Genomic DNA, 12,226 nt, shown 5'->3' with positions numbered 1-12,226 from the left:
TTTTATTTTATTAGAATACACGGGCTAAGCCCTTTTATACATAGATAAAACAGGTAATATGGTTTACAAAGCGAGAGAAAAAAAAAAAAATAATAATAGTAATAATAATATACATAGGTAGGTATGCAATTAAAGATACATGAAGATGTTAAAGTGAACAGTAGTTATTAAGTAGCAATGGGATAATACAGTTTATGGGCATTTCAAAAATAATAGATATGACAGAGCTAACTAAAAGAGAAAGTGAGGTCCAAATTGGCATTATGCATCATACGCCTCATAGGCTCATTTAGTAAGTAGTTGGTGGAACAAAAAGGGACATGAAATGTAGTAATGGAGCGGGTGGAGCGTTGGGATACTTTAAAATTAATTTAGGATAGTAAAGTCGGGGAATCAACACTACCATCTAACAGTCCATTCAAGAACTTGGTATCCATAATGCGCCTGCGTTCTGCTAGTGAGGCTAGATTAAGTTGAATAGCAACTGGGGAATAATCATGCGGTGGACATTTGATGCCTAAAAGGAAGCTGGTAAATCCAAAGAACCTACGCTGTACCCTTTCCACCTGGCAAGGCATATATAAAAAAAAATTAACAATAGTCTTCTTAAAATCACGAAAATCGGATAGTATATGCTACAGCCTTTAAACAATTTGGGATACCTCTTTACCCTTTTGAATATTCATTACAGATATTTTTTAATTTATTTTGTAACTCTGCATAAATCTTCGATTTTTTTGTTGTCCCCGCCCAATGCATATTGAGCTAGTTTTGTTTCGTCATTCGCTACCTTCATTCGGATTTTCGTTATCAATACCCATATATAGAGGGAGGGTAATGGCCCACTAACTTTGAAAATCTATGAAAATATATCTATTTTAAACCTTTAATAATATAATAAAATGTTATGTATATTTTTGTGTGCATATTTGTATATATATATATTATATATTATCTACGACAGTTATTTGGTATGGGTTCGATAAGACGCTCGGCCTATAATTGCTGTTACCTCTGCTATGTCCTATATAGCAGTGGTGCGCAACCTGGGGGTCGCGAAATTTTATTAGGGGGTCGCCAGTAATCACCAAATGAAAAAGTTTTATACTATATTGCTATGTATATTGTATATTATTTTATAGTTTTATACAAAGTAAAATTATTTTGTACCGTTGATGGCTGTGTCAATCGTAATATTATAACATTATGTCATATCTTAATGTTGCGATAACTATAGTTCTATTGAACCACGCAGTATATGGGTTATTATAATATATTTTTTTTCATGTTTTTGATTAATTAAAGAAATATTAAAACTGCTCTAAAATTAACGATTTAATGTATATGAATAAAATGTGTTATACATTAAGACTATTAAGTAAATTTAAATTACACACTTACATAATGTTGATAGGTAGGGGGGTCGTATTAAAAAATAAATTATTTTGGGGGGTCGTGGATCAAAAAAGGTTGCGCACCACTGCTATATAGTACCTATAACACAATTGCGTACGCTGCTTATCGGCGGTATCTTTTTCATAACACATCAATAGCGTGTCAAGATTAGATTTTTATTTTAAATTTGATTATCTTAATGTTTAGTTATATAAGTATAATCGTATCAAATATCAATGCACAAAAGTCATAAATTACAAACTTATTTTGATACATGCTATTTGAAAATGTATTACAGTTACTGGGAGGTAACTATAGTACTATACCTTTTTCGTTTACAATAACATTTAGGGTACATCGGGAGGCAATTCGTAAAAAAATGATTGTCCTTTTTTCTTCGGGAGGTAACTATAGTGTGCGCCCGTAGCTATTGGAACGATAACTAACTCGCAACGGTGACATGCTAAAAACCATCATACTGCAACTGCATGCTATCAATATTGTCCGTGTTCTAAAAATATAAGGTGGTAAATGACCGATATCGATAAAATGGTTGATTGAAAAATGCCATGGCTATCGCATAATATGTTCGCGTAATATGAATGTGTTTAATTAAAAGTGTACCTAGTCATATCTATAAAAAAGCTTAAATTACTCAACTTAAAGTCAGATTTTCTAATTTTTTTTTGGTTTATCTACCTAGACTCTTTTGGAAACTACTGTGAATGTTTTACTTTTTACTCCCCAAAGTACCTACTAGATTCATTGACCATTGACCTAACCAGAAAAAATGCCGAAGTAGAAATTCGTAGTATTTAAAAGTAAACAATTCTCAATATTTTGAAAATAATCGGGATAACCATACTAAAAATTAAGGGAAAAACGGGAAAATTTACGCACAATCAATTTTGGTTTTTGATGTAACTTTAAAACAATTGATCATTGATACATGAAATTTTCACCGGATGTTTATATAAGTATATTCTATCCACCATGCAATTTTCAAAAAATTTCAACTCAAGTTTAACTAATTATAGGCATATATGCAATTTTCGATCATTATCAGTTTTTTAAAATTAATATCGATAAAAATGTATTCGTTGGGTAGAAAAGCTAGAAAATGTAATACAAGGCTCCTCCATAATTGTTACAATAGCAGTAGAAAAATAAAATAAATTCAGTCACAATTTTTTTTGTATAAGCATTCAAAATTAAAAATCACGAAAATACGCAATTTATTTTAAGTTAGAAATTCATAAAAAATTTTCTTTTTAAATCTAGAATTTGAAAAGTTTTAATAATCTATAAATATATCCTAGACAGATAAACAGTCTCCGCTCAGAATCGTTTTTCGTATATAATCATATATAATATAATTGGATTCAAATTTAATTCCATCCATTACAGTAACCCACTTGTAACCTACTACTGTACATCGCAGAGCGACATCCACGACTAACCCGCTTCTTTTTGCTTAACTCAGAGTCTAAAAATTAAATAGTTGGATTTTAATCAATGTATTCTATGTTTTATTGTCGTAAAAATATGTGATTAAAATTGTTCATCTACTATAATGGCAATAGCTTTTAACCGTACGTCGTACCCGCACTTTGTTGTTCCGTCTAACGCACGGCACCAAATTTAACGCCCAAACTCAATCTTTATCTACCTGCATTATACTATTAACTAATTAATTGCTCGTATCTCGAAAACCACTACTGTATAATACTATAATCCGATGCGAAGTTCATACAATCATACTCGTAATACTTCATCTGCATTAAAGCTGGTGAACCCGTGAACCCCAAAGTAGGGAAGCGATCTATCTGCGGATCTATTTTATGTTTATACAGCTGACATACTTGCAGTTACAACAAATACCACCATAGTAATCTACACACAGACGACACCACAATACTACTTTGTGCTAATATTTAATAATGACTATGACATCCAAACTGCTACAAATTCACTTAGATTCAATTGACAACCGGGCAACTGATTACTGAGTGTCAAATTAAAATAAATCCAAAGACAAATCTTCTGTATATTAATTATATTATGTAAATGTACCATTTATAAATGTATGCGTTAAAAGAACCGACACTCCGGCCCACCTGTTTACTTACAGGGTACTCAAATTCCATCATCTCTTGATGTGTATTTTGGAATATGTATAATATATCTCTGCATTGCTCTCAATAATAAAAGAGCCCCTTGGAGCTTTAAATCAAAGGGGAAAGGACAAAAAGTTAATAACGACCGGTTACTGCGTATTACTAAGTCGTATAATCTCCTCTAGATACCTATTATAACTTTATTTTTACCTATTAATTTTTATTCGAATTGCGTGTAGAGGGGGGAGGGGCAAGAGAATTTTTTAAATCTCCTGAGGAGGCTTTGAATAAAAAAAATGATAAACGCCGATCGACAGACGATGGTGCAACAGCAGTTATAAAAATACGTACGTTAATAATAATATAATATATAATTTATATAAGCGCGCAAAAGGTTAGTAGAGGTGTGGGGTGGTGCTATTGTACCGGTTTTATATTTTTTTTTTTTAACTACCTCTCTCTGCCGCCCTTTCCACACCCCTTTTTGGCTTCTCGTGCGAGCGAGGTCCGAAACACTATATATACGCGCGCGTTATATATAATATAGCCGCGAATATCCCCGCCACCGATCACGACTCTGGAACGCACTGCAAACAAAAGGTCTGCCAAAAGGGATCTCGGCGCACACAATCTCTCCCCTATAACAATAATAATATATATTGTGTAATATGCGCGCGCGCGAACCCGCGCGCGTTTGAGCGGTGTACGATTTTTTCGGCGGGTCCTCACACATAAAGAGTGATTCACCAGGCGAGCTCACCCCCTTGCTTCTTTTATTAATAACACATTCATATTTCGATTTTTGAAATTTTTAAATTTACTTAAAGAAGGACATATTTTTAAATACATCTACATAGATTTTTTTACATTATCAACTTAGATTTTTCAAATGAGAACTTCCCTTTTTGTATCATACATTTTTATATAATAGATTTTTTTTTAAATTGACTTTTATCCTTAGAACATATTTTACTGTTAAATAATACGGGAACTACTCGTTCAGATTTCAATTTAAAATGTATAAATGCATTAACATTTTCCAAAAATTTATCTGCTAAATAATTAACAGTAATTTTTTAGACTTATTTGAAAAACAAAAATATGTCGCCACGCAGGAAACTTTTACTTTAATAATAGTATAATAATATTTACGTTATTAAAAATATGGTAGTTAGGTATATATATACATGGTATTTTAGTATACCTACTCAAAAATTTCAAAAATCAGAATTTAAATACATAAATTATTTAGGTAAAAAAAGGAGGGGAGCTATAGACATCGGACATGCCTGAAGAATCAACCTGTATAATATATGATATGCGTGTGATCGCATATTTCAGTGTGTGTGTGCGCGCGAGCGAAGAACAAGAAGCGATGGATAAATAATAATGAAAAAAATAATCTACATTATTTTCCCGCCAGTCGATCGCCGCCGCCGCCGTTGCCCGTTGGTCCGAAACTCCCACCGAAATACGAGTACGCGACCGTCGACGCGCGCGCTCCAGCGGGTGTGTGGGTTCATTCATCAGGCACCCGGCACCGATCGGGCGAGTCGTCCGACAGCGGCGGTCGCGGCGGCGGCATCGTGAGCGGAAGGAAAAGCGAGCGAGAAAAGAAGAGGAGAAAAAACCTTAAAAACCAATCGCGCGTGAGTGTGCGCGCGCCCGCGGTGTGTGCCGTGCAGTCGTAGTCCGATCGTTTTCGTTGTCCGCTGTCTTTCCCTCCCTCGACTCATCGTTCATTTGTTCTCAGCCGCCGTCATCGGTGGCGAGTTAGTGGTGGCGTTTACACCCCCGGAGCAAGACGGCCTCAAGACATCGCACGCTTATCACCGGTAATATTATAATGATATATAAATAGATTTATAATGATATACATATATAATAATATTATGGAGTAATTATTAAGTTTGACGTCGTAAAATAGTATAGGTAATAAGATCGCGAATCAATACATCATCGTTACGAATTCGAACGAAAATTACGATACTATAATAATAAATTTATTAATATAGCAGTTATTAGTATATTATACACTTCGTTGTTTTAAAATTATTTCGTAATTATATTGTTTACAGTATATTAGTGTGAATTCGTTTTATTATCGTATGTGTAATGTGTATTTAATCTCCCCAGTAAATATTATATAGGTGGTAGAGCTGCTTTTGAGCGGGCGCTGTACATGCAACGACAACAACAACAATAGTAATAATAATAATAGGTAATACAAATAATGGCCCGGTGGAATGTTTTGGATTACAAAAAAAAAACCCGCAGGGGTTGGTTCGTAAATTGCGTACACGGATACCTTTACCAAAAGGGAAGTCACGAGTGCTCCACGGTCTGTGGTGCGTGTGTGAGGATACCTATTATATATACTTACGTACTACCTGAGGATCGAAGTGGAGCGATGTGTATTATATTATTTCGTACCTGATCGCCACACTCGTTTCATATTATTATTATTATAAACTGTAATTTAGTTTTTTCACGTATCACGTGTAGACTTGGTTTATGGCGAAACGTTTACTATGATAATGTTATATTAACACACACGATACGATCATCTGTAGTGAATGCCAAAATATTTTATTCAAATACATTTTACACGTTTCATAAACACAAAAACAAGTTAAGTTATAATAACGTGTTTTGCAGTAGAGATTTCATTTAATTTTCACACACTAAAAAAGGTAAAATACTATAATATAAAAACTATAATATTTGAAAATAAACCTTAATTATATTTCTTGATATTTGTTCAATACCAACAAATCGACACAATTTCCATAAATACGTATAGATGGAATCACCTTAAAGATGGATATTAGACTTTAAAATATGAATAAAAGACTTAAGAATTTTAATTTCAAAATTAGGAGTACGAATATAATATACTTTAAGCATATTAATAATTTTGTACTAAGAAATCTGACTTAGCAAACAAGCAAAAATAAAATAATGATTTTTCATAATTTTACAACCCTTGAGCCCTTTTCTAATAATAATTATATAAATATTTAGAATTTTAGAATATCTGAAACTGATGAATATATTTTTTGTTTTAATGTATTAATAAAATATTAATACATTTTGACGTATATATCACTTAATATAATAAAAAAAATATATATATATTCACATCTCATTGTCACAGTTGTAAAATTACATTAAAGTTTTTGTTTAAAAAATCATATTGCAATAATTCCGCAGAATAAAGTTGTTTAAACAATAACAACCAGTCACTGTATAATATTTGTACACCGAAATCCATTGATACATATCGATATTATTCGTTTAAAAATTTCGGATGGCCTTGAGAAATTTCAGTGAATATAATTGGTTTAATGGTGTTTTACTGTTTTGTATACATTAGGTTATAAGGTCATTGTAAATATACACATATAATATATATTTACGATTGAGCCCAATGAACATAAGAAAATTTGGCAATTTTCGTACAAAACGATGACTATATAGGTTAATATGACATACACGTGTTACATCAAAAATATTTTTTATAAACAATGGCAAATAGTTGTTTGATGCCTACTGAATAAAATTATTGTGCACTCCATGAGTTACGTTTTATGTCTAGATAATATCCATGAATGTAGCGTATTATTTTTTTTTTTTTTTTTTAGTAGTAGCGTAATTCAAAACTAAAAAGCATATCAATTATATCGTCATCGCAACTACAATCAATTTCAATATGGAATATACAATATTAAAATAATTTAGTAATTCATTTTCTTTATCTGAAGATAAATAATAGTTATTTACCTAACATACTATAGTATTATAGTAGTTAATGTTGTTTTTATAAAATTAATTTAACAGTAGATTATAGAGATTTATAAAACAATATAACATGTTGATTATTAAATCAAATACTAATTTTATTTTTAATTAAGAAAAAGAAAATATTAATTTTATGTACCTATATTAATATATTATATTTTATAGTTAGACGAATCACCCAACACAAGATTAGAACAATGAAAATAAGCGTTCAGTTAAAAATTTTCGCTAGATTTAACTAAAACAAAAAAGAAAGAAAAAACAAGTTTTATTCATTGACCAACACACGAAGCCGTATAATATTGTTACCAGACACCGTGGTACAAGACCGTAAGCCACCAAGTATCGGGTTTCGACAGTCGTCTTGCATTACCATGTGTTCCCACCCAACAACCCTGAAGAAATTGTACTCGCACGATGAGTTTTAAAGACAGATATTTTAAAACAATAATAATAGTATAATACCCAAGAACATAATATGATTTTTATGAATCAAGACGGAAACAAATGAGTACTGTTATATTATTTTATGCAATGTCGCTGCTACATGCCTTTTTCCCACTACACGCAATAAGGTAGGCGTGGGTCATTAAAGAACAAAACCATTTTGCATATAAAGTCAAAGGATTTCGGGCAGACAAGTGCAGTATTTGCATGACTTTTCTTATGGACGTATTCAAGTGTGTCCCATTACTAGATGATACAAGGTTTATGCTATGGCAGCTGTGTAACTATTAGGATCGTTAAACGTCGGTGAATACTGGTTTCGTATTGGTGCATAGAAGTATTAATTTTTGAACTTGTCTAGCACCATTTGAAACCAGTACTTATTGACGGGATGTCTACCAGAAAAATATATTTACTCAGTAAAGGTACTTATGAAGGTATGATTGTATTATTATTTTTTTTTTGTGTTCTTATAAACTAAGTTTTGTTTATTTTATAGTGCAGTTAGAAATTAAGTTGTACATTTTCGTTTATAGCAATATAACGTGAGCTTTATTTAATATTTTATGCAACATTTAATCAGAACAAAATATCTATGATACAATTCTAAACATACCTATTGTTCATATATTTGCACACATTTCTTCATTATCATCAATATTTTTCTGGAAAAAAACATTTCACAAATATTATATTAAACTGTGAAAATATATAATCTGAATTATGTTTGAACAAAATTAATTATAGCTATCACTTATATTTTAATTATCTACCTATTAATGTTATTAAGTTATTACAAACACATTTTAAAATTTCTCCTGGATATATAAAATATTTGTTAAGTATGCCTTTTTCGTTATACATATATAATTGTTTATTCATTATTGTATTATATATATTTAAGCAATAAATTAAGAAATACAATATTATTATTCAACCAATAGATTATGAAGATTCTTTCACTTTCAGGAAACCTTTTAAGTTATATGGTATATTTTAAAAAATTTTACAATACTTTACAATATTTTACAAAGGAAATACTCATTTTATTTTTTTATTTTCATATTCTCTTGAACAAACGTAATTGTAGTAAATTACATAAATAAATTAAAAAAGTTCTTGTAAAATGTTTTAAATTTTATATTAAATTTAATTATTTCATATTGAATTATATGTTGTTTATTTATTAATCTTGCAAATAAATAAGCACAATTAGTTGGTTAAAAAGGAATTAGCACTAAACAAAATGTTCAAAGGAAAATTGTTGTTTCGATATTTCAAACAAAATTATATTCAATAATCCTAAATTTAAAACTTAATCTTTTATAAATTCATAGATATTTTTATTTCAAATGCATTTGTAACTTGTTTTCTAAAAAGGTAACTGGCATATTTGCTTTTGAAATAATAAAGAAACCTTATAGGTATTTTAAGTTTGTGTGAACAGTTTAGTTTTTCTGGAAAAATTTAAATTCATATAAATATTCTGTTTATAAAAAGAGATTTTATAAGTTTAAGGAAAAATTAGTTATTATGTTTGAAATTATAACAACCAAACCTATCTATGATTTTAATTAAGCCTTTCCCAGATCAATTTTTTAATCATGATTAATAGTTAATTTGTGACTTAATATCACAAATCCTGTATTGAGGTTAAAAAAATGTGAAGACTGATCAATAATGCACCTTGTGTTTAATTTTAAAGGTAACAGGAAATATTTCAAACATATCACTTCTAGTTTAATTTGGGGTCTTTTTACATGACAGATAAATACATCTGTTTCTGTATATGATCAGTTAAATAAAAATATCTTAAATAGATACCAGTATACCACTATTTTTGAAACTGGATTTGTATTGTTTTATTTTCTAAGCAACTTTGATACTTAAAGTTTTTTGATATCTTCAAAATTAAAATTTTTAGAATAGTTGAAAGTTTTAAAATTAGGTTAACCACTATCAACTTTTGATTTTCAAATGGGAACTCATACTAAACAATTTATTAACTATAAAAAAAGCTATTTTTTTTTAGGAATTATCACGTTCAAATTTTAATTTTTCGTTGATCCCTTTATGGAGCTAAAGCTCCTCTAAGTTGGGAGGTTTTGGTAAGTGTTTATGAGTAAATGTGCTATACCTAATCAGTAGATACCGCGGCATATAGAATTTGAATGCTTCGCAGTAAAACACTTTTAAAAATCAATTCACCAAATACACTATACAATAAACTAAAGTTAACAGCCAAATGTATTTTATAATATCCATTTGGTAGGGTGTTGTGTAATTCACTTCACTGAAGGTGATTGCGGCACTGGTCATAATTATAGTTATCAATATATTATAAAGACCATAAGCTAAAAGCAATAAATTCAATATCGTTCAATCCCAAGGCATAATAGGCATAAAGCACAATGATTATCAATCGTGGATTCAACAATATCAAATTTATTACTATTATAGCTACTGGTCTATACAGATAATAATCCCATTTCTGAAGCAACGGGGCTGATTTTGTAGTACTTATTTATGTATAAACCCCTAAATGCCACTCAACTTTGAACAGTTATAACTCACCACTGGATTAACAAAAGTTAAACATTTTAACTGGAAAAATCTTTAAAAAAATAGATTTATTAATTAATACAATTATTAATATAGGATCTCATTTGAAAGTTGATAGTTTTTTTACTATACAATAAAAAGTATACTAACAAGTAAAAAAAATAAAAAAGTTATACCATTGTAAAAAAGCATGTATCTAAAAGTTTAAAAAAAACTTGAAAAAAAATCAATGCTTTTTAAAATAATGAGTGATCAACGATAAAAGAATCACTCTGTATAATATAAATTATGATAGTACTCATATAACACAAATATGAACATTTAAAACAAAGATAGGAAATAGAAATAATATCAAAACAACATTTTAATGTTGGGATGTGAAAATATGAAACTGAATGTTTAGTGTTTACTTATTAAAACAAGTTCCTAAATAATATTAGCTGTTTTTTAAGGACAAGACTTCATAATACTTCATACATAAAACCGATTTAGTTTTATAACTTAGTTTAGTGCAACAGTTTAATTTCAAGAAGGTTAACATTCAGTGATTGCATAAAATCATAATTTTATATGATTTTTAAAATTTACTATATCATCTGAGTTTGTTGAATTTTTACACTGATTTATTGATTTTCCAAATATAGATATGTTGATAAGCGCAGAACAAATTCAAAAATGTTTGCTTTAATTTAAATTATTCATATTGCTTAGAAAAACTGTATGTCAAAATAATTGAAACTGCATTTTAAAGACAAGGATTAAAAAATCTAAATGAAAATATCATATCACAACTCACAAGATAAAATAATGATTTGCCTGAACTAATATAATAAATTTACTATAGTATTATAAAATAAATGATAAAGATTATGTAGTAAACATGTAGATTGGACATCGTTTTGATAGATCTTCAGTTTATATTAAAAACAAGATGTTGAATGTTTGAAAAACCAAATAATTTATTAGTCAACAAAAAAAGAAATTTTTTTTTTCAAATAATTGATAGTTTGATAAAATGTAGTAAAAGAACCATGAACATTTTATCATATTATTTATAATGTTTAATGTTTTAATAAACACATAAGTAAATAATTAAATTTGTATAAGACATGTAAAACAAAACCAGTAGCAAAATGTATAGTTATTAAAGGACAAATATCCTAATAAGTAATGTTAATTTTATAAATAAAGCAATCCACTTTGCTACTCAATTAGACATTTAAGACTTTAATCCAACAGTAGATTGATTGACGTAACAGAAACATCAAAAAAATACTGGAATAAGAAGACATTGTCATAGACATACGCACAGGGTATGTGTTTGCATATCCTGTGGGAAAACGCTTGGGGGGCACATGAACAATGGCTCAGTTCATAATATTTTGACTGGTTAGTGGTTATAAAATGATAATGTGATATCAATATAGAGTATGGACTTGTTTTTAAATTCAATGTAGATGGTTTTCAATATTCAATAAGGAAATATAGGTTTTATTTTTAGAGTAGGTATTTACTATTTATACTTTCCAAAAATGACGATGGTTACATTTTTAACTACACAATGTCTAAATACTGAAAAGTCTTATGTTTATTATAATAGTTGAATAGTTGATACTATAATAAATTTAATCTATTCTGTACTAATATAATCGCCAGCATGATTGACTAATTAACACTGATAAAAATATCTTTACCAACTGTTTGTAATCAAGTTGCAGTGATGACTCCAAAGCGCCTGGATACATTAACGTTGATATTCATAGAATGACAAATTTCTATTGAAATTGACACAGAGGATGCGATTGAAGAATTTAAAGCCTTTATTTCAGGAAAGAGAAGGCTTGAGTTATAACTTATGTATATTGTAAATTTTCATTTCAATAAACATGTTCGTAAAATAGGCA

The 12,226-nt window shown here is 29.3% G+C and overlaps 1 long non-coding RNA gene across 1 annotated transcript; it reads left to right on the top strand.

Moving 5' to 3' along the window:
- Window positions 1-4,503: 4,503 nt before the first annotated feature.
- Window positions 4,504-8,377, top strand: LOC107166156 (uncharacterized). The gene is made up of 2 exons (XR_001506112.2): window positions 4,504-5,347; window positions 7,479-8,377. It is a non-coding gene; the product is annotated as an uncharacterized LOC107166156 (long non-coding RNA).
- Window positions 8,378-12,226: the final 3,849 nt, after the last annotated feature.

Source organism: Diuraphis noxia, unplaced genomic scaffold (genome assembly GCF_037042655.1).
Source record: "Diuraphis noxia isolate RWA-SAM2 unplaced genomic scaffold, SU_Dnox_SAM2 contig0004, whole genome shotgun sequence".
NCBI classification, from domain to species: Eukaryota; Metazoa; Arthropoda; class Insecta; order Hemiptera; family Aphididae; genus Diuraphis; species Diuraphis noxia.
The sequence above is the reverse complement of the archived record's forward strand: the minus strand, read 5'-3'. Positions and strand labels throughout refer to the sequence as shown.